The sequence below is a fragment of the Gigantopelta aegis genome, unplaced genomic scaffold (genome assembly GCF_016097555.1).
Source record: "Gigantopelta aegis isolate Gae_Host unplaced genomic scaffold, Gae_host_genome ctg4254_pilon_pilon, whole genome shotgun sequence".
NCBI classification, from domain to species: Eukaryota; Metazoa; Mollusca; class Gastropoda; order Neomphalida; family Peltospiridae; genus Gigantopelta; species Gigantopelta aegis.
This window is the reverse complement of record NW_024533762.1, coordinates 484-23,733: the sequence shown is the minus strand read 5'-3', so window position 1 is coordinate 23,733 and position 23,250 is coordinate 484. Positions and strand designations below refer to the sequence as shown.

At 36.1% G+C, this 23,250-nt stretch overlaps 2 pseudogenes; both read left to right on the top strand.

The window, feature by feature from the left end:
* The first annotated feature begins 4,907 nt into the window (after nt 1–4,907).
* LOC121392652 lies at nt 4,908–6,215 on the top strand (annotated as a pseudogene).
* Nucleotides 6,216–7,393: 1,178 nt separating this feature from the next.
* Nucleotides 7,394–17,372, top strand: LOC121392651 (annotated as a pseudogene).
* The last annotated feature ends 5,878 nt before the right edge of the window (nt 17,373–23,250 follow it).

The following is a 23,250-nucleotide window of genomic DNA, read 5'->3' as shown; positions in this document are numbered from 1 at the left end:
CCCTCGTGACTGGCTTCTATTAAAGTATTCAACTGAGCCATAGTTACAGAACGTTCCCATATTGGTGCTTCAAGAGAAATCTTTCCATCTGATGGTAACTCACTACCTGGGGGAGGAAGGGATGGGATTGATGGTAAAGGAGAGGCTAAACGAGGGGATGGAAGAGGCAAAAGGGAAGTGGTTAAAACTCGATCGGATACCACTGGATGGGATTGATAGCTGAGGTTCGTCAATTAAATCATCTGGTAACTTTCCTGTTAATTGTATTTCTAGGAAAGACTAAAAGGGTGGAGTCAGCAAACCCAAACCACACCCATACAAATTACCTGTGCTATCTTAGAAATGTTGGCTGAGTTACTATTTGGAGGCATAGAGTCCTTCTGACAAGTGACACCTAAAAAAGATGTGGCTAAGTTACCATGACAAATCACACAAACATCTTACCACAAAATGACACACCACCTTCAGGTAATAATCTTATATTGAGTGACCTAGTGGGTGTGGTCAAAGGATAAAATTAGTTCTAAATATAATAATATACAATGGTTGTCATGGATACACGTTGCCACGTGTTAGCCTGAGATAAGACGGCGTAATGCCAACAATCTAATTATAGTGAGAGTAGTATAAAAGTAAATATGATCATTATACCTGATATCCTAATGTATTTTTGAAGCCACTAGCAAGCTTACTTAATGCTACTCTAGTCAAACAGAGCCCCTAGGCATAAGAACAATGGAGTAATGGATTGCAGGTGGTATAACCTTACTTGGACAAGAAGAGGGAGCGATTTTGTTTCATGAAGATAATGTTGTAATGTAGAGGTCATATAGTAGTGAGGAGAGGTGGGAGGACAATTAATGACCACGCCTTCTCCTTGAGCATGAAGATTAATCTAAAGGGATGTAGTTATTAAGTTCTGTGGGTCTAAATATACTTACAATATATTCTCCATATTGTACAGTGAGAGTATCATAATTGTAGCTTTTTATAGAACATTGCTTGAAAGGACCATATCCTAATTATAATAGCATGCTATTAATAAAAGCCACACCCACTTTCTAACCTTCATTAAGGTAGTGCTGTAATTCTAATGTCTCCATCAACAAAGTTGACTTATCAGACCAATCTTGGCGGATTAGTTCGCCAATCTTTTTAAGATGTAATCTTCTTTTAATAACGATAGGAGAAGCATTTGGTTGAAAATATTTCTAAATACTATCTAAAAAAATAATGAATGAAGAATCAAATTTTGAGAGCAAACTTACTTTACACTGTACATCATGTGGGTGTGGCCACAGCTCATATGAAAGCAACAATGAGGAAAGAAGAGAGTCTCCTTGTGTCCTACCACTTCTAGACTCTATACTAAACAGTTTTAGAGAAGAAGTACCTAAGACATCTATCATCTTAGCACTGGCTGATATTCCCAAAGCTGATAACTAAAAATATTCGTCAACAGATGAACAGACATTTTATATGTACCGATGCCTGAAGTTCAGCTAATGCCTCTTGTGTTGCTAGGAGACCAGATAAGGGAGGAAGTGACAATGACGGATATAAACATAATCGTTTGGCAGATGGCAATAATAAACTGTGATCTTGAAGCTGACAATATGATAATAAATATCAGATTAATTGTTAATAACAATAACTACCTTTCGTTTCAGTTTAGCACTACTTTGATTCACTGTGTGAGAACATAATGATTAAATGGGTGGTGGTTTGAGGATGTAGTTTACATACTGTAATACTTCCTGATAATTGATCAAAAGCCATTTTAGCATCAATTTCAATCAGTACTTCAGTCTTTAAAAATGCCTTTGGTATTTCTCATTGGGAGTTGTAGGAATTATGGCACTAGGTACTACTCTTAATAAATGATAGTTATTACAAAGTGCTCCATCCATCCACTGTGTCCCCAGAACAAAATATACGTGTTTCATTGAGTTTTAAGAAAAGAGTACGAGAATTATTGGTAAACGCATAAGAAGTGGAAGAGAGTATGTATGAGAAATACCACAGTTAGTGGTAAGGGTTGCTACATGTGTTAGATAGAGCTCACAGCTAAGGAGGGAGGGAGGGGGAGAGAGAGAGAGAGAGAGAGAGAGAGAGAGAGAGAGAGAGAGAGAGAGAGAGAGGGAGGAGAGAGAGAGAGAGAGAGAGAGAGAGAGAGAGAGAGAGAGAGAGAGAGAGAGAGAGAGAGAGAGAGAGAGAGGAGAGAGAGGAGAGATGAGATGAGAGTGATTATTATAACAGGAAATACACATAGAATTATAGATATCAATGTACACAGTTTATGATCAAGTTCCAGAACTAATACAATTATTATTAAAAACAACCTTAACAATTCTTAAAATGGTCATTGTTGACAAAAACACAATTTAAATACATAACATCAATTATACCAATTACATACTCACAGCAAATGACCCAATAAAAATGGCAACAAATGTTTGGTTGCCATGGCATCTTTCTCAATTTGTTGAAGTGCTTTAACAATCTGTTCATTTGAGGTTTGACCACACCTTCTAAACTAGCCACTATCTGACCCATACGAATATCAATAGAAAGCAACAAACGTCTGTTTGCTAAAGGGGAGGATAGAGTGACAGCAAGACAGGGAGGGTCATGAACTAGATTTACAGAAGAGAGAAGGTGAGTTACATAGCTCTCTTTCTGTAGTTGTAAGTATGTTCATTAAATGAGAGATAGAGTAGTCGGTTTATAAACTACATACCATGATTTTCCCAGGATGTGTTTACAAAGCTTTCCTGAAGTTCTTTCAAAAAAGCAAGTGATCTTACTCTAATGCATTGTACTAGTAGATCTTGTAAAGAGAGATTGTTTGGTTGAAGGGAGAGCTCAGCATTAAGTGGTAATGGTGGATGGTGTGTGGTTACTAGAGGTTTGTCATTAGAATAAGGACGAATTGAAAGAGTTATCCGAGGCCATGGAGCTAAAAGAGAAGAACATTTATAAGTGTGTCTGTCTGTCTGTCTGTCTCTTACAATTATTTTCATTGAAGAGAAAAGTAGGCCCATGTAGAACGCCAGTATCTAATCTTACATGTTGTCCAAGTAAATACTCTTCTACTTTCATATATATCCCACATACAGCCATACTTAGTCTCTCAACCTGCAGACATTACAGATAATACCTTCATGAATACCATATAAGGACATAGCTAGTAATACGTTGTCTCAAGAGTATACTAATTTAACAGCTCAATAGGTGACATTAATTCCAAATATTTATTTATGTCATGTCCAATCTGGAGGCATATTTTTTAGTCTCATACCCATTCTAAGTGGTATGGGAATGATATACCTGAGAATGAAGACAGTCCAGTTGTAAAGAGAGACAAAAGTGATGTAATATGTTAAAGAGATCACATAGAGAACCATCTTCGCACAAGATGAGACTGAACCAATTGATGAAGATAATACCTTTGCTGTTCTGTTATAAGAACAGGGGATCCTATAGAGTTAACAAATGACATAAGTTACCATGGCAAAACCATCAACATACCAGGCAAGCATTGCAACAAGTATTCTTAATCCAATAATCTCCATGGTAAGTTCATGTCATCACCACCACTGTAAGTATTACTTCAAACTCGTAGGGGGGGGGGGGGGGGGGGGTACATCAAATGTGACACGCCCTTATCTGTGAATGACATCAATGAATGGACAATGGTGTTATTTTAAGACATAATGGTTGAACGTACTTATTGCATGTGACTTGCATACATTCTGGGAGATTTTTCGAGTCAAAGAGAATGTATCACTTCTTCCAAGAGCTCATATGCCAACTTTTTTCGGATACAGAGAGAGGAGCCAGAGGAATACATTTCGATCTCTCGATACAAGGTTGGAAGACGGGGGTAAGACCCTGTTGTCATGACATCAATAGCAGGAGCTAAGCTGAGTTAGGCATCCTCTACATATAACATTGACAAGTTAATTAATTAATTATGTTAATTAATAACATACTCTGCTTCTTGTAATGCTGTTCGAGACAAATTTGCTAATTGGTCAGCAGTGTCTATAAAGACCCACGATTGGTGACCCCAATTTGACGGGATACTTCCTAATTAATAAATTAAATTAACACTTAGTACAAGGGTGCTTCTTCTCACTGCACATTGGCGGACTGGGTCAGAGGTGCGTGCCCATTTGACAAGAGCTAGAAATCTTATCAATAATTGTCTCGTCTTCGAGTGTTGAACAATATCAAAGCTTTCTATGATTAAAAGAACACTATGACTTAAATTGCTGTGCATCTAGAGACGTACCTGTCCAAATCTGTTTTGCGAGGGTAATCTAAAGTGATTTAAATCACGTGATTAAAGATTTATTGACACTTAGAATAATGTTATGTAATGAACATTACTTACAATTCAGCTAATTTTGTTATCACCGTATGACTTTTGTAATAAATGATCTAATAGTGTTGATAACTGGATATGTTTCCTCCATTCTCCCCTCTCTATTCACCATCACAACAAACCACGCCTTTTTTAATTTACTAATAATATCCCGAAGTAACCGGATTCTTCCTGTCCTTCCTCCATTTAGTGTGTTATAATTTGTGTTATTATCGTACTTTAAAGAATTTTTGACAGGTGCCATCATTGACTAAGGAATGGCGAGATTAGGTCCCACGCAATGTGTTGCTCTCTACGCTTATGTTGCCCAGATGACGAAGAATTGTCCATTAACAAAAACCAACAACTTAGTATTATAAACTCTGATGGTACTTGGTGGATGGTAGCAAATGATAGAGGCAAGCAAGGACTTGTCCCTTGTAATTATGTAGAGAACTACCTGTTGGTGTGGAGGAGGAGGAGGTGGGAAATGCAGCCAGAGGAGCAAATTGGTATGTATCAACAAACTGATTTAGTAATGCCCTCGAATGGTCCAGCATTGAATATCAAAGCTATATCTAAGTTTCGCTATGCAAGTACAAGAGATGATGAACTAGCGTTAGAAAAAAGGTGCCTGAATTGGTTGTCCTGGAGAAGGAAGCTGATGGTGGTGGAGAGGAGATGTGGACACGTTTTGGATGGTTTTTCCCTTTAATTATGTCGAAGAGATTGGGGAACTCTCTTCATCGGCAAGCTCCAATCCAATCACAACCAGTCGCAGTTCAACCCAGTTTAGAGAAAAGAAGTTTATATGTGGTGTTTTGGTGCATTGTCTTCCTTTAATTCTGGTAATCCTGAATGAGTTTAATGTTTTGGTTTAAAAGGTGATTCTAATGGATATAATAACCAACCTCTTGATGATCCTGATGATGGTGGTAGGCACTGAAAGCAGATAGAACAACTGGTCTTATCCTCTCGTATTATTGAGATAGTTCATGACGCTACACCAGTATTTAGTAGTAGCGCGAGTGGAGGGAATGTTGGTATTAAAAGGTCATGGTCCAACTTTCCATGGAGCATGGGGTGGAGCCCAGTAGTGTCAGGTGTTGGCCTCGTTACCGACCGCCTCCTTTCGCACATGAGCCTTGGTATCATGGACGGATGGTCTAGGAAGGATGCTGATAGAATATTGATATACTGCTGGAGATAACGGACAGTGTTTTAGTTAGAGATAGTGAGACAAAGGTAAGAAGTATAGTTAGAATATTTATTCATCTATGTATGTATCTCATTTATCTACTCATTGTCTTAATATGTTCACATAATGTAGAGAAATTGAAAATGGCTACATGTTAAAACAATGGGTTTGATAATAGATGAATACTATAGATATGATCTATTATTATTAAACCACATTAGTTTATTCATGACTTGTCCCACACCTTGATGCATACACCCTTGACCTTTGTTGTGTTGGCTAACCCACCTATATAATTATAGAACTATTTCTATTAACTGTAACACTAAGAATCTTTAAACCACAAATGATTAAAACTATATTTCAAACTTGTTTCAAGGACTTATTGTAACTATGATAAATTGCTTCCATTGTAAATACTTGTATCTCCTTTGTTGTATAGCCTGCGATTTCTCTTATTTCTATGAAAGCTCCTGATCGGATAAAACATTTCAATATCAAGAACCTTCCAGATAATCGATATGGTATTGGACAACGGAAATTCGACTCGTTGGATGAGCTGATTCAACATTATAACGAGCTCCTATCTATACCAATAATGAAGTAGCTAAGATGTACTTAACAACGGGTCTACCTCGAAGTAACTAGCAAAATATTTCCTTCCTGGATAGGCAGTCTTATTTAATACATATCCACCTTTTCCGTCCTTATTAATACATCATTTTATGTAGCAACTTAACAAGCCACTCTGTTGGGCTTACATTATTCCTAAATAATATGTCTTATTGACTAGTACCCATAGCAACACAGTCTGTCCTAGACAGTTTTGTTGATGTCCTTATTATTGTAATGTAGACTATTGATGTTGTTTTTATTATAAATATAAAGATCTTTATCATAAAAGACAGCCCATCTAGGACACAAATGAATGGCTGGTTGGGTGAATGCCATTGGATGGATGTTACTTGTCTGAACATCAAATGTTAGTACAATGATGGTCCACTGCTACATTGCTACTGGATGGACATTTCTAAGCCATATTTCCTTGATTCCTCGTGTCCTGGTCTATAATATGAAGAAAATGGGTGTGGTTTGTTTACCATATATGGTCATTGTACCTTAAAAACTACTCGTTGACCTTCAACAACATAGAAAACTTGACTGGTGCAGTCTTGTCCTATGTCATATGACATTACATCATAATTATGTGACATCATGTGCTATGTTAGTACTTACAATGTCTTGCGTTGCAATATAAAAGAAAACTGATGCAGTTGCTCTTGGCACAGGTTTACGTTGAGATGGTTGACTGAATATGACACTGTAGCCATGGAGACCCACTTCTTGTACACCATTATAAGTGGTATGATGGAGCCAGCTCTCATCTAACTGCCAGCTTGAGAGAAATAGAGAGAGAAGTCTTCAGTACTGAAAATGGCTGTCTACTAACTTTTATTAGTTGTTCATGGCTGATTGTCCTGCTTCTGGTGTGAATTCAGCTACTGGTGACCCTTGTATCACTTGATCAGTTTCCTCGCTTGCTAGTTTCTGCAAAACAAGAATATGATTAGCGATTGGACTAACTCTCTTGCTTCACTCTGATAGTCTCGATAGCCTCGAACTGGGTCGCCATCTTGTTACTAAACTTACGGTTCCTATGGCAACTCTTAATCCACGTGGTGAATTGCTGTGAGTCTGAGGGAGGAGTGTAGTATGTGCATTTGTGACGTGTAGTGTGTACAGTGGGAAGATGACGTCAGTAAGAGGCCACAAAAATCACCAATGGAAGTAACAGAGATAGAAACAAACAATGTAGAAGGTAAGTAATGGCAGTATCTCGTCAAAATTTGACAGACTCGCTTTGTTTTCAGACCATCAAAGAGGAGGTCAACATGCTTCCAACAACTGGTGAGTTTATATCATAGATATTTACTCTAATATCTATGGTTGTATCAACACACTCTTCCTTGATCTATACAATATACTGGCAAGTCTATGGTGTAAAAGTTCTCATTCCGCATACACAGAGTTGTTAAGATTGAGGCTCAGCCTGATCCCCAACATCGAACCCCTCATCTTCACAGCTGCTGTCATCAAGATGACCTACCCTTGGTTCCCTGGCGAGTCAGTTGTGTCCCCTTGGTCCTAAAGATCGTTGTACCGCCATCACAAGCTCAAGCCATGGACAACAAGTATTAGCATTAAATGGCAATCGCAACGAAGCTAATGCCATATCTCTACCATGTAAGAGGATATTATGTTGAAAATCCTGTGATTAATTTTACAATTAATTTTTATATTTTTCAATAGATGAAGCTTAAAAATACCTTCGATATTTTTTCATCGTTGTCTTGCTGTGCATATTGTAACATTCTTTCTTAATCTCTATACTAAAGCTAATGCACCTTGCCTTCTTTGTCATGGTTGTACATGTCTTTACCCTCCTGGCCATACATTCATCATGCATGTCCAGCCTTCCTCCAAAATATTGTACCTTGTCGCTCTCGGTATGTGGCGTCGTTGCTTGTACATTGGTCTCCTCCGACATTGATAAAAGTACAACAAAAGAACGTTGGAAATACTGTCTGGAAAAGTTTTTCCCATTCCAGTACTGGTTGTCACAAGACGAATCGTCTTCACCCAGAGGCGACGACACACTCCTCTTGAAAATGCAGAATGTAAAGAGGACGGGTTTGTTAAGACCTCCATCAGAGACACAAACTCGTTCGCTTGTACAGCAAATAGTAGCCCAAACACCCCCTAACCTCATCTAATTCTGAAAAAATGACTTGGCAAGGACTTGTTGCACTTCTCCTTCACCTACAGAATGTCACGACACTCCGAAACACATGTATATAGCCACACCTTCTCATGACATAGTTTGAATTAGCTTTTTTTCCAAAAGTATACCTATACAATAGCCTATTATTATAATTATCCATTGATCCTTAGATGAAGACGATGATGTATCATTAGAAGAACATAGTACCAACAACACCTTGACTACTACCATTGGCTACTAGTCAGGTTTCTCTCTATATATTACATTACATGTGATCTGACATTTGATTCACTTATCGATATTACCCACTGATAAACCAGCTACAAGTCTATAGGTACTGCCCATTTGGGGCTGGTCCCCCTACACACATATACTTTTATTATGTCCTTTTTAGAACTGTTGGCGCAGTTACTTAAAGAAGTTTCATTAGACTGGAAACAAGAACGAATAGAAACTAATAAACATATTAAAAAGTTACTAACAGCCAAACTAAATTACTTACTCATGGAAGTAAGCAAAGTTGATTATTATATTACTTCTATGTTAATAACTGTAGACAGCTTATCTGAAAAAAACAGTTGGTGCAACTCATTAATAGCTCAGGAAAACTTACTGCTGAAAGAGTATAGCATTCTGAACATTCTAATGATGCAGAAAAACGAGTAGAGTGCCTAGAGTCCACATTTCAAGAAATGAAAAGTTGTCAAAGTGTGTTATTTTTTCTGAAGTATGCGTCTGACATGTTGGATGATAGTTTTATTTTTTTAGATTAAGTGGATCTGTATTATAAGTAATTCATCATCATTTCTATATATCAATTCTAATCTTTAACCCATAAGTTTTTAGAAAATGTACCTTTGTTCTATATCCTATTACTCCAGTAACTCTCGTGATTGATACCTTTTTTGTTAATTGAAGTTGAAGACCATTGATATAATGTAAGTAGTCAAAGGATGTATTAACACAAAGAAAGATATGAAATTTAAAATAGAAAAGTTAACTATGGAATATCATTAATGCCACCCGTACCGCCACCTTAAACCTGTTGTATTTGTTCTCGGATTTTGTATTAAAGAAATATAATATAAAGTATTAACAGATTTGGTGAGGTAGTAATATAACAGAGAGAAATGAAAAATCAAAGAAATAAGTTAAAATATTAAGTTACAAATACCATTGAAGTTGACAGAATGGAGATTATTTTAATAACTACAGTCTACTGTATATTCACGTACATTTTAAGATAAACCTGAAATCCCTTGTGTATCTTGCAATGCAAATTTGCTGTGCAGTATGTTAAATAACCATTGGGGATACTACGTTTATCAGACAAGGTCGGTAGAATCAATGCAAAATTTTGTAAGCTTGACTTTGTTGAAGAAGTGAGAGTATTAGCTGTTGTAATTCAAACACAAGGGGAATCTCAGCTTTGTGATTTGCCATTCCACTTGATAAAAGTGTTTGTTGATCACGACTAAAAACAACAGGTTTTTGGCGTACCTCTAATGACTTACACAACCATTCAGCTGGTTGTGATACGCTCAGCACGATCATAAGTTTAGTATCTTGAATGCATAATCCCTTAAATATCTAATAAGCCAAGTCTGGTTCTTTGTCAGATTGAGCTGTATTATGAGCAACTAATAGAGATCACTTTTGCTTGTGAATTTAACTGGTTGAGATCGAGTAAGAGAAGGACATATCACTTGTGGCTGTAGATATGGTGATTTTTATTGCTGAGTTGGAGCCATCCAGGTTTGGGTATACAGGTTTCTTTCTTCTCCTTGCTATTAGTATCACAACAATTATAGTTATTAATATGATGATAACTAGAAGAACCACAACAGCTGTGTACATAAGTTGATGGAGGATATTGTTGGTTTTTTGAGAGTGTAATTTGTTGGAGAAGTGTATTTACTAGTTGTGAGAAATAAGAGGAGAGGGAGGAGAAGAAAGAGTGAGTCCTGGAGTAACCACTAGAAGGCATAATTTGTTGGAGGAGTGATATATACAGTTGTGAGAAATGAGGAGGAGAGGGAGGTGAGAAGAAGAGTGAGTACTGGCGTAACCACTAGAAGGATAATTTGTTTGGAGAAGTGATTATTGTACTAGTCGAGAGTACGATCGAGGAGAGGGAGGGTGAAGAAGAGTGAGTATTGAGCTAACCACTGGAAGGACTGACTAATTGTCATTTGGAGATGGAGGGTTGCCTGAACTACAATTCAAAGCTATATATAAAGCAAAGAGACATAAATTTTGGGGACAATACAAATAGCCAAACAACTGAAATAAAACATGATAGTTATTTTCAGTTTGTGTATTTATTAACAATCATGTGGTTTGTATACACTCACTAATAATAGCATCATTTGGAGATACAATACATCTTTTATTCATAACATACCTTAACCTATATAGGTTTAATCAATAGTCTCTTGACCATCACTGAGTGAGGAAACTGGTGTATGAGTTTGAACAACCACAAGAGAACTGTTTCTAACCAAAAGTAAGTTTCTTCATCCGTTGGTATATCTTTTATAACAACCTTAGATACCTACAAAAAATATAGTCAATGATCAATAAATAGGTTTTAATACTTTGCCAATCGATAGAGTTTCTTGCCACGAGATTGTAGAGTTGATATAGAGAAAATACTCGTAGTACTACTTAGTGGCAGCCATGATATATTTGCTGATATGTGTTGTTAAGTGTACCAACAGCACTAACTGATACACTGAAGGAGGCTTGGTCACAGCTGGAAATTAATAATAATAAAATAATGTACTTTAAACATTTAATAATTGAAATAACTTACGAGTACAACCACAATTTTGACATGTAGGAAAATTAGAATTAGAACAGAGATGGTTGGTACTTTGATATATAGTGTTGGCCATTCATAAATTGGATAAGCTATGACCTTTTAAATAAGATAATATTTCATGAACTAATTTGAAGTAATAATTACCTTTATATAATAATGACTCCACTCAGGTAAAGTACTTTTGATATTAATCTCATTAGAATTCTACCAGTAGACATATTTAATAAATGACATATTTAAAATAATAACTACATTGTTAAACAGTAAGAGAAAAGGACTGGATCCTTCAAGAAATTTACTGCATTTGCTATTTTACTTGAATCACTATTTAGTGAAGACTTCAATAAAACAATATATTATGAACCTGACAGTTATCTAGAACAATATAATACAGATATTAATATCAGTAAACAGGGTTCAAAATTGTTATCTTTATTCTCAAATTACTTTGAATAATAAGATCCCATTTTTAAACGAACCACATTTTTCCAATGTTCCTTCTTTGAATGTATCAATTGATACATTAAAGGAGATGGAATTTGACTTAAACAGTTTTCCATTAGGACAGTTATTCGTTTGATCCCAGAGTAGCATAAGTATTATATTCATAGTATCATATACTATACAACATTAGTAACAATAAATACAGTTAATTTAAAAATGAATTACAGTTATGTAATGTTTGTGTCACTTCAGGCTAGAAGGGAAAAACATATTGTTTACAAGAAAAATTATGTTGACATTATTGTATCATGGACGTTGATAGTGTTAGGAAGACACCTTCTCATATAGATTTATAATATTTTAATACATTTTTCTTATGAAAAAGAATTATTTAGAGAAAGTCCCAAGGTGGGAAATATCTTCAATAGGAAGTCTTACATAACAGACTGTGGTATCATAATATCCTTTGAATGTGGGCTTTATGAACCCTCCTTCTAAAACGACCCTTATACAAAAAAAATTTAGACCTCCCTTTAGACCTCCCTTTAGCCTTAGACAAGGCATAGCAAACATACATATAAGGAAAGATTGTTTACAATAGTCTATATAAAATACCTAACATAACTAACTGTGTCATCATCACATTTTTGACTTAATTATTTTATATTTCGTAATAATGACTTTAATTTCTGTATCTTCGTTAAATCATATATTATCTGTAACATAGTTTAGAATTGTACTTAAAACGGCTTTAGTGAAGTGACAGAAACGCTTCAATGGAATAGAAAAAGATCACTGAGTTTTCTGTCATCAGGATAAAATATCTCACTCACAAAGTTTGAGGAATTTTGCACAAAACTACGAGTTTTTTTGTGTTAAATTGATACAATTCTTCACTTATTTCTGCATCTAATACGCTATATATACATCATATTCCTTTTTTGTACGTTTTCTGATATTTGCACTCATGCAGCTTACCTCGCAAACAACAGTACTATACTGGTTACAATTTGCTTGAGGATCATCGAGAGAAGTACAGCTGACTTATCAAGGACAATGCCGGTAGTTCAGAGAACAGTAAGAGAAAACAACAACAGAGTTCCACTGCAGCAGCCATGGTGTTCCTGTATGAATGAATGAATTCGTTTAGCAAGCGCAATTATAGGGGTTAACCCCCTTACCAAAAGTAATATTATGCCTGCAAAGTTGGAATTTTATAGAATTTAAGAACTGAGCTATGTCTAAAAGACACTCTCTTTAACATTCCTGATTCTCATTTCGATGTTTGTACTACCTTCGTGGATAAACGCATAAATTATTCCTAGAAAAGGATTTGTTTATTAATGGAGCATTCACTCTTTATAATACATTCATGGTTTCACAAAATTCCAAATAATTACAGTCTGTTTGTGGTTAAAATTTGAATAGCCCAGTCATATCACCATGGCTGAAATGAGGGCGTGTCTTGCTTCATCCCTCGGAAACCCATCGTGTGTTAACTGGCGAATTTGAACCTTCCTGGTACATAAGGAACCTCAATAGGATGTATCTATAACATACAATCGTATTATATATGAGGAATTAATGAGGAAGTTGATATATAATAATGACAGTTAAACATATTATTATAAATGGATATATAAACATAAAAATGGATGTGCAATGAACTGGGTAAATGGACATATAGATACAAAAATGGACACATAACTAACTTGTCTTTGTTGCATGTTAAGTACAAGGGCTTCTAACAGGTCATATGTTGTTGTCTTTGAACATCTAATGTCGCCCCTGACAACAGTCTTGGTGGTTTCTCTGAGGTTAGTCTGGTGGTTTATACTTACTACTTGATGAATAATAAAATATGGAAGAGGAAATGGTTTGAATGTATTAGTAATAATAGATCCTATAACACCACAGAGAAAAGAAGGTAGTGCAATAGGAAAAGAGAGAAGATCTAACAGAAGGAGAGGGAGAGGGAGAGGAGAGAGAGGAGAGAGAGAGAGAGAGAGAGAGAGAGAGAGAGAGGAGAGAGAGAGAGAGAGGGGAGAGAGAGAGAGAGAGAGATTAGTCAGTCTATTAATCCATTACTCACAAAATTATTACAATCAGAGGTACAATGTGGGAAGTCAAACGAATTCCATAATGTTGGCTAATACATGAACCTCGAACAGTCAACATAAGATGCGTCAATAACACACCAAGTATCCAAAATCTAAAGTACATATAAAGTATATAGTAATATCGAAAGCAACTGAAAGGCCCAGTTTCCCAAAATATCTGAATAAACATTAATTCAATGTAACTGATACTATTAGGTTACCAAGGCAGCTGTATCACAGTCACAATTTGAAAACAGTGTTGTGTTGGTTTAAGCATGACATGGCTAAGTTAATAAACATTATTATTCATAACACTCTGACATCAAAGAAGTACAGAGTATACATGACCACACCTCTTCTTAATTTTCTTACATGATATTCCCTGGAGGTACAGAGTAGGACAGAGGAGAAAGGTTAAGGGAAACAAAAAGGCAACCAGCCAATAGACAAGAGGAAAGGAGGATATGCTATAAATATATATCCATAAGATGCAATGACATTTGTTAAATATTTACCACAAATTTAATTGAACCAAGTCTTCTCTCAAGTGGGCGGTCCCAATACATTATGACCACTCCCATTGCCCATATTCCCGTAGAAGGAAACGAAATAGATTTTAAACATGACAACCAAATGCTCTAAAATGTTTAAAAAATTACCATAGTTACTGTGATACTTTCATAATGTGCATTATCTTCATATAATTGTACATATATCAGTATTGTCATACAGTGGTTTCGTTTGTGATAGCAGTGTATACTACACTGTATATTAGAGTACTTGTACTAGCTGTGAAGACTAGGCCTTTTGTAACAGGTGAGCCATCTATAGCAATATGAGTAAAACCCTATATATAGATATATATTAAATAAAGATTATAGCTTACAGAAACTAGTTTCTCTACCAGAAAAGAGGGACATCCTACTTTGTAGATTACGGAGTTATACTGGAGAGTTTTACGAAAATTACAGGTTGCTCGGTTATAAAATGTCTACATATAATAGTCTCTTTCTCTTTCTTCTTGTATCTCTCTTCACTCTCTCAAGAGCTTTCTATCTACCGGGCTTAGCTCCAACTAACTTCTGTCCACGAGAGGTACTGCAACAAATTCCAAAACCGAAATGCCAGGTGAGTGAGATTTTTATAATTTTAATTTCTATATATTCTCAAATATTTTTTTCTTTGAATTTTAAACAGAGTCAAGTCTACGTTTCATGTAAACAGACTATATTCAGTGGAAAATATAGTACCATATGAACACACAAAGTAGGTTAACTTGCTCAATGGGCATTAATTAGAAAGCCACCCCTTCTTTCACTACAGCTTTGACTTTTGTGAAATACCTGAAGAATGGAAAGACAAAGACCCTCCAGAGAACCTTGGGCAGGTAGTATTTGGAGATCGTCTAAGAGCTTCACCTTATAACATTTCATATCGTCTTAATATCACAAATCACAAATTATGTGAGAGACAGTATGATTTGACTAAGAAAGCTGACAAAGTTAAAGTGAAGTTTCTACGTGAGCGTATTATGGAGGGTTATATGCATTCATGGGTCATTGATAATATGCCAGTAACGTGGTGTTATCATATAATGAACTCCGATAAACAGTTCTGTACCACACGATTCCCTGTGGGATGTTATGTCAATAAGGACGGCACAAAACAGGAGTCCTGCTACATATCAGTAAGTAAAGAAGTCTTAGAGAAAAATAGTGATGTCTTTTTCTCTTGTAGAATAAACTTAAAAAACCTGGGCTACTTATATATTTAATCACATCCAATTCCTAATATGGTATCACTCTGGTACCAACAATGACGGACATATGTGAAGACCTCTGTTGCCGTGGCATCATGTGATAAGCTACCCTGTAAATCCAATGGAGCTCCTGCCAGAATACCCAAGAAAGGACAATTTAAAATTGAATATTCCTACTCTGTTATATTTATGGTATATTGTTATGGTGTTAATCTATTTATCTATTTTCTGTCTATTTTTTTTATTTAGCAAAATAATGCTATCGTTGGGGCCTCACGTTGGGACTATATTCTTGATAATGCATCACAGAGTAGTGTTCAGTGGTTCTCTTTTGATCAACTCTATTCTTATTACTATCTTTCTCTCTGCTATGGTAGGAATGATTCTTCTACGTTCCCTCTATAGAGATCTTGCAAGATACAACAAAACAGACAATGTTGGTTAGTAGCTTTGATCTATTTTGTCATTTTATTTTGTATATTTCTCCATTTACTTATTATTTGTCCTTTTATCTTTCTATGTTCTCTTATTTAAGGAGGACATGCAAGAAGATTTTGGTTGGAAGTTGGTTCATGGCGATGTATTTCGACCTCCTACTCATCCAATGTTATTGTCTGTATTTGTTGGATCTGGGGTGCTCAATTCATTTGTATGATTGTAATTACTTTAAGTGAGTTATAGAAATTAGTATATATTTTGATGGTTTTGTCTCTCAGTTTTTGCCTGCCTTGGTTTTCTGTCTCCACCAAACAGAGGTGCATTTATGACAGCTGTGCTGGTAAGCCCCTTCTCTCTCTCTCTCTCTCATTTTTTAATCTGTTTGCTCTTTAGGTTTTGTTTGTCTTCTTTGAGCTATTGCTGGTTACGTATCTGCTCGTATTTACAAATGTAAGTTTAAACGAAATGAATTAGATGTGTCAATGACTCTCTTTATTTTAGTTATGGGAGGTCTTCGTTGGAAAAGTAATGTTTTAATGAGTGCTTTCCTTGTCACTGGTGTGATTTTTGGTGTATTCTTTATTGTGAATCTCTTCCTTTGGGGAGCACAATCTAGTGGTGCTATTCCCTTCACAACATTAGTAGCTCTTCTTTGCCTGTGGTTTGGTATCTCACTCCCTCTTACCTTTATTGGATCTTTTCTTGGATTCCGTCGTGTGGTATGCTTGAGGATTAAATTATTTTATTTATTATATTATGCTAGCCTGCTGAACCTCCTGTTAAAACCAATCAGATACCACGTGAAATACCAGATCAAAAACTGGTTATCTCATCCTGTACCTAGTTCGTTAATGGGAGGGATTTTACCCTTTGGTTGTGTCTTCATACAACTCTTCTATATTATGAACAGTATTTGGTAAGGATTGATAAATGGATTGATGATAGGTTAATGGATAAATGTGTATTGAGGGTATGACAGTGTCTACATGAAACAGCCATTACCAACTATTTCAAAGAGTATGTCTTCATTTCAGGACTGGACAAATGTATTATATGTTTGGGTTTGTCACATTGGCCTTTGTCATCCTTTTGGTTGTGTGTGCAGAGACCAGTATACTCCTTTGTTATTTTCATCTTTGTACTGAGGACTATCGATGGTGGTGGCGCTCTTTTTCTCAACTGGGACTACATCTATCTACTTGTTCCTGTTCAGTCTTCATTACTTTTTCTACAAGACTACAATAGTTGGTTCTCTTAGCTACCTAGTGTATTTTGCATACACTTTTATTATCGTGTTCCTGTTTTTCATTATTGCAGGTAAGTTGGGGGTGGAGTTAGAGATGGCTATAATTACAAATGTTCTGTATATTTAAACCACTCCCTTTTTTTAGGGACAATTGGATTTACAGCATGTTTCTGGTTTGTGTGGCGAATTTATACTATTGTGAAGATTGACTAATAATTAAAGGAGTAATCCTCATTAAGACAATTAATGCACATAAAATGATAGCACTTAAATTGATGATAGGTCCAGTTTTATTAATTGTGCTCTTTTCTTTATCAGTATTGAATACTTCCATTAACATCATATCTTCATCATCACTTTCTAGTGGATTGATGTCATGTGACTATCACTAGGACTCATGTGACTTTTAGTATGTATCACATCAATGGGTGAATGGGGTTTAGCTTCTGAGACATTGGTAGTGGGTGTGGTTAAAACAGTGGTTCCCATGTCAACACCATCTATTTCTTCAGTTGACTCGTCACTCTCCTATATGTTACATTAATTGTTAGTGTCTTTGCAGTGATGTCATTCTTACCTCATCTAATTGTAACTCAAAACGGCAAGTACTATTTCTAATTAAAGTCCTTACAAGTTGATGTAACTCATCTACTTTATATATCAGTGATGATGATTGGAGTGTGAGACATATACTGTTTATGGCCTAAAATAAATCAATATAAAGGAATTTTACAATAGAGTCACCTTAATTATTGTGAGTGGGAGGTTATCACATTTCTGTAAACAGACATGAAGAGTTTTTATTAAACTTTTCTAAAAGTTTTGAATCTATAAAAGAGTGGGTGGAGTTAAAATCCTTCCTTAATTAACTAATGATTACCTTGATTTGTTCTAAATGTACTTTTCCATTTTTTATCTAAACCACTTATCATCTAATTTTATAATAATGTATATGTTGATCACAAGACTGTCATGTGACTGACCTCTATACAATGGTGAGCCTGTAGACATAATAAACTGATTGTTGTTTCCATAAAGTGGTGGGGACATCCTCCTCTAACTTGTACCCATTCTTGAATACATTGGAAAATCAATGCCATAATTAATGTAGGTGGAGTTGCTCTAGCACTTTAATAATAGCAGTTTTCTATTGTCTCAGCATATGGCATCAGATGTAGTCTACAACTAGAAGAGAAAATGTCACATGATCTTTCTGTTAGTCATGTGACTTACCTGTGTATTGTAACCAATAGCAACTGCCAACTGACTTCTAATAATATTAGTTTGATGTTTGGAACGGAGACCTAGTGGGTGTGGCCTTAAAATAATATTTACAAGGTAGTTAGTTATACCTGTGAGTCCATCGCTAACCAAATGACAGAGAATAGCTTATCTAATGAAACATTCAAAGGATGTGTAGTTTGAACAAGAAGACAAGTAGAGACAAGTCTGGTCAATCCAGTTACACCATTTACTATTATCTTTAATCGTTCAATTCCACCAATTGACTCAAATTCAGGAATAATTAGTAGGGGCAGTACACTATCTTCCTCTTCAGTTCCAGTAAGTATGGCAACACAATGATAGAGTGACTGTACAGCAGACATAAAAAACTTAGAATAATCCTCTTCATTTTTTCCAGTACAATTAAAGCCAAGAAAAGTTGGGCAGATTCCTAGAGAAGAATAAAATATACACCAAAAAATATAGCAACATTTCACCTTTACTAATGCATCAGATACTGTAAATAAACTGTCTTTACTCCAGCTCAATAAATGCTGACGATGCTCTTTGATGACACGAGGATAAAGCACAGTTATATGAGTTAGACAATGGAAAATTAGACATTGACAGGACAAAGACGATGTTTGATGATGTAGTGTTAACGCTACAAGTTTGGTAAGAGATGATGGATACTGGAGTCTATCTTGGACTAATCTACGTAGTAATGTTTCCACACAAACCTAATATTAGAGCTAACGTCGCTGGATGATGACAACTCTACATGGATTACAAATGGATAAATTGAGAGTAAAATGGATGAATTGAAAGATTAAGTAGATCAATAAACACTGTTTTAAAAGGTAGATGATTACAACACACATTGTTACAACTGTTTACTTTAATTTCTAATGAAAGTTGTTGAATGACATTGTCAGCAGACTCCTTCAATAGAATACTGTTACAAAAGGTTAGTGCAGTACCGATATGACAGTATGATAGTTTGACTCCATTCATGTACTTCTTAAGAGCCTAAAAACACATAATAAATGAGTACAGCATATTACGTCATGAAGACCTCATCTGCTTCTTCTAAACTCATGAAATTATGGACAGCCATTAGCCTGTCCCAATTTTTAACCCTCAAGTTTTTATTGCATCTCTCACGTGAATTGATTGCCTTATGCTGTCTGGAAGAACAAAAGGAATTGTTATAAATTTAGATAGAAGGAACAAAAGATAATGAAAATGAGTGTTTAGGTAATGATTTTTATTTTTGTAACATAAAAAAGGGACATAATGATATTTACATTAGTAATATGAAATGAATACAATAAAACAAATATTTTAACACAAGCAGACAACTATACTATTTAATGTTATCCTCAGTAAAATGATATAATGAATATATAAAAGATAATTAAATAATTAATAAAAAAAACCCTTGTGTGTTGCCCAAACGATTCCTACTCGCTCACCCACTCAGGCTTCCACTTAGGCTCCAGGATTCCTGCTATTGCTAGCTGGGACCGCCACCTGGCTTGGTAACCCTCGTCTTCGCGAGGTAATCCTGGCTGGAGCGTCGCCCTAACTTAAAAACCAGCCGTACGGGATTCCAGCTCTTAGGGAATGTCGCATTCAGGAACCGGGAACCACAAATACACCAGCCTCATCTCGTTTAAAGGGAGACTACCAGCCCTATCCTAGTCGGCCTTTCGGATACTCCGTAGAGTATGTGGTAACCATCTCAGAGGTCTGATGCATTGCAGAACGCTGGCCCAAACACACTGGCACTCATGACTGCTTTGGTTTTTTTTTATATGTACGTCAGATTTTGTCTTCATGTTCTTGTGGGGCGCCACTGTGACGCTTATGAATCTCATTAACGGTAAGTGTACGGAAACGTTCTGAAATATGTACAGGAATACAATGGGATTTAAATTAACTTCGTATACTACTAACCACGTGTTACATAACACACCACTAATTTTGAAACAAGATGGCTGGAATGCCAGGAGGTTTGAACTTAGGTGCTTCTCAGGGAGCAAACCTTTCGTTTAACTTTCCTACTTCTTTCTGTTGGAGTGAGTCAACCCACTGTCAATGTCAGGTCAGTCATCATTACTGCCACAAACGTGGTGTACTTGGCAGTGGACTTACTGGATTATCACAACCTGGTCTAACTGGAGGTGTTACTGGTTCAACAGGGCTATCAGCAGGAGGTACTAAACTAACTGGTTTAACAAGCAATATTGGTCAAACTGGTTTACCTCAGAGTAGTGTACTAACATTACCCAGCTCATCAGTGGGTACTACTGGTTTGACAGGAGGTACTACTGGTCTTACTAGTTTGACAGGGAGTTACTACTGGTCTTCCACAAAAGTACTGGACTAACAATACCTGGTTCAACAGCTGGTATTGGTTTAAGAACAGGAGGTCTTGGACTACCAAATAGTAATACTGGGACTAACAGGATCAACTGGATTGACAATAAGTACTGGTGGTCTAACTGGTTTAACTGGAGGTACTACTGGTTTGACTGCAGGTACTACTGGTATAACTGGTTTGCCTGGAGGGGTTTACAGGTCTATCTGGTTTGACTGGAGGTCCTCAAAAATCAGGTTTGGTTACTGGAACATCAACATCATTACCAGTGGTAGGATTAGGAGGTGGAGCTACTTCAACAAGTCGTGTGACTGGATTGGGTGGAGCTAGTCAAAGCAGTACACAGACTCAGTAAGTTGTTGAATTTTATTTATTAATTTACATTTTGTACTTTCAGAGTAGCCTCTGTCAGTGAAGGACAAATCCCTGATATATTAGTATGTTTAGTACAAGAATTTGAAAAGTTTTTAAGTGAGCAGAAATCAAGAAGTGACAAAATCAGTAAATCATCAGAGAATTTTGAAAAGACGTTTCGTACTGTTGGGAATAATATTGACATCCATCATCAGGTATATTTGTCTGTGAATGTGATATATATCTCTCTCTTTCTCCACTCACTCACAGCAGGCTACAGCAGTTGGACAAGAGCTACATCAATTGACACAGTCTTTAACATTGCTAAAAGAAGAGAGTGGTAAAGAAGGCCGTGTAGTAGAGATGGCTCAGAGAACAAGAGAATTACCTACTGGTTTGCAACATGAGAACAGTGCACCTGATCAGTAAGAATTGAGAAATAGAGAAAAAAATGACTGGCTTTTATAATTTTCAGGTATTTCCATGAAGTATCAATCCAGTTTGAAAGACGTATGAAATATTTCGTAATCAACTTGAAGAATTAGAGAGCTACTTAGGAGCATTATTATCTACATCATCATCAATGACATCTAGTGACATCATCACAGCATTACAATCTCAAACATCAACCTTCTTCTCCTTGCTGCAAGACTACAAGTCGTCCATGAAGAAATACAACGACTCAAAGAACCGTATATTAATTTAAAGAGACTATTAGGACAAGATACTACAGATGTATTGGTAAAACAGCAACTTAAGAAAAAAGGTAAGTCTTTGAATCAGTTGCTAATGTGATTGATTGTGTGTAGTTGATATTGGATCTACAGAGTCACAAAACTGGACCTTCTCCATTTGCTGCTTCTATAACTCAAAGCTACAGCTGCTCTTACTGCTATGGCAACAGCAGGTAATGATGGAAAAATATTAGTGTAAATCTAAGTTATTTACTAGGTCATGTTGGTCAGATTGGAGGTGGACAGGTTTAGGAGGGTCTTCGTTAGGTGGTTTGGAGGTGTCCCTAATTGGGATCTAGTTTAGGTGGAGGACTTGGTATAGGACTGAATACTGGGCAATGGGTGGAATAGGGGCGGGGCTGGTACAGGATTGACTGTTGCTGGTACAAACTAAACCGTTCACATTGAAAACCACCACCAGCAGGAAAAAAGAAATGAGAAAAAATGTATTTTAATTATTATTTCTGTAATAACAATAAACAAAATAAATTAATATAATCATTACTCTAGACAGATGAAGTAATGATTTTACAAATTGTTTTTATTGTACTGTGGAGTTGTTCAGCAAAGACGTATCTTTAACTTTTAGTAAGTATTATGTCACTGGAGTAGGTGTCGACTCAGTTTTGTCAGGTGATGATATTTCAAGAGGTGGATTAGGAAATGTTACAAACATGATCGAGTTCTTTTGTAATGTGATTGGAATTGAGTCTGTTATTTGAACATTGAGAAGAATTTGACCAATGGATGTGTCATTTCGTAAAAGGAGGCGGACCCCATGTTCCTGTTGTTCAACACGAAGTTTACCTACTCCTAGCTCAACAAATTGGTTTTCCTTTTCTAATAGAGTTTTGAACGTACAGCAAAGAGACAGTCAGAATTCAGGCTCACTGATATCGTTTGTGGACTAGGAGAGTGTGGTTTATCTAAGGGGAATATAATAAGTCAGTAATTTTGTAGAGATCAATTTACCTTGACAGCTGGTACTTTCTCTGAGTCTGAACTTTGATGATCCGGTGTTTTTTCCATTTGGGTCTTTGTCTGGTGTCTCTAACTTATCATCATTGTCCACTTGATCTAATTCTCTTAATATATCGTTGATAATCTTCAAATACAGGAGTCAAATCGATACAGGGATTAGCAACGGACGTGGTCACTGATCCATTTAGTAACACTCTCGTTAAGTGAACGTAATTTATGTATATAATTAGAATCATAATCTTTTGTGGAAGTGGTGTTGACATTGGAAGGGCTGTAAATGAGATTGATGGAGCTAATGAGGGAGTATTGTGGGTGCTAATAAAGGGACTGGTGCTTTGAGGGACTAATGGTTTTTAAAGGAACCTGTTAAATTGATAATAGAGAAAAATACCACTGGACTAAAGGAGACAGAGTG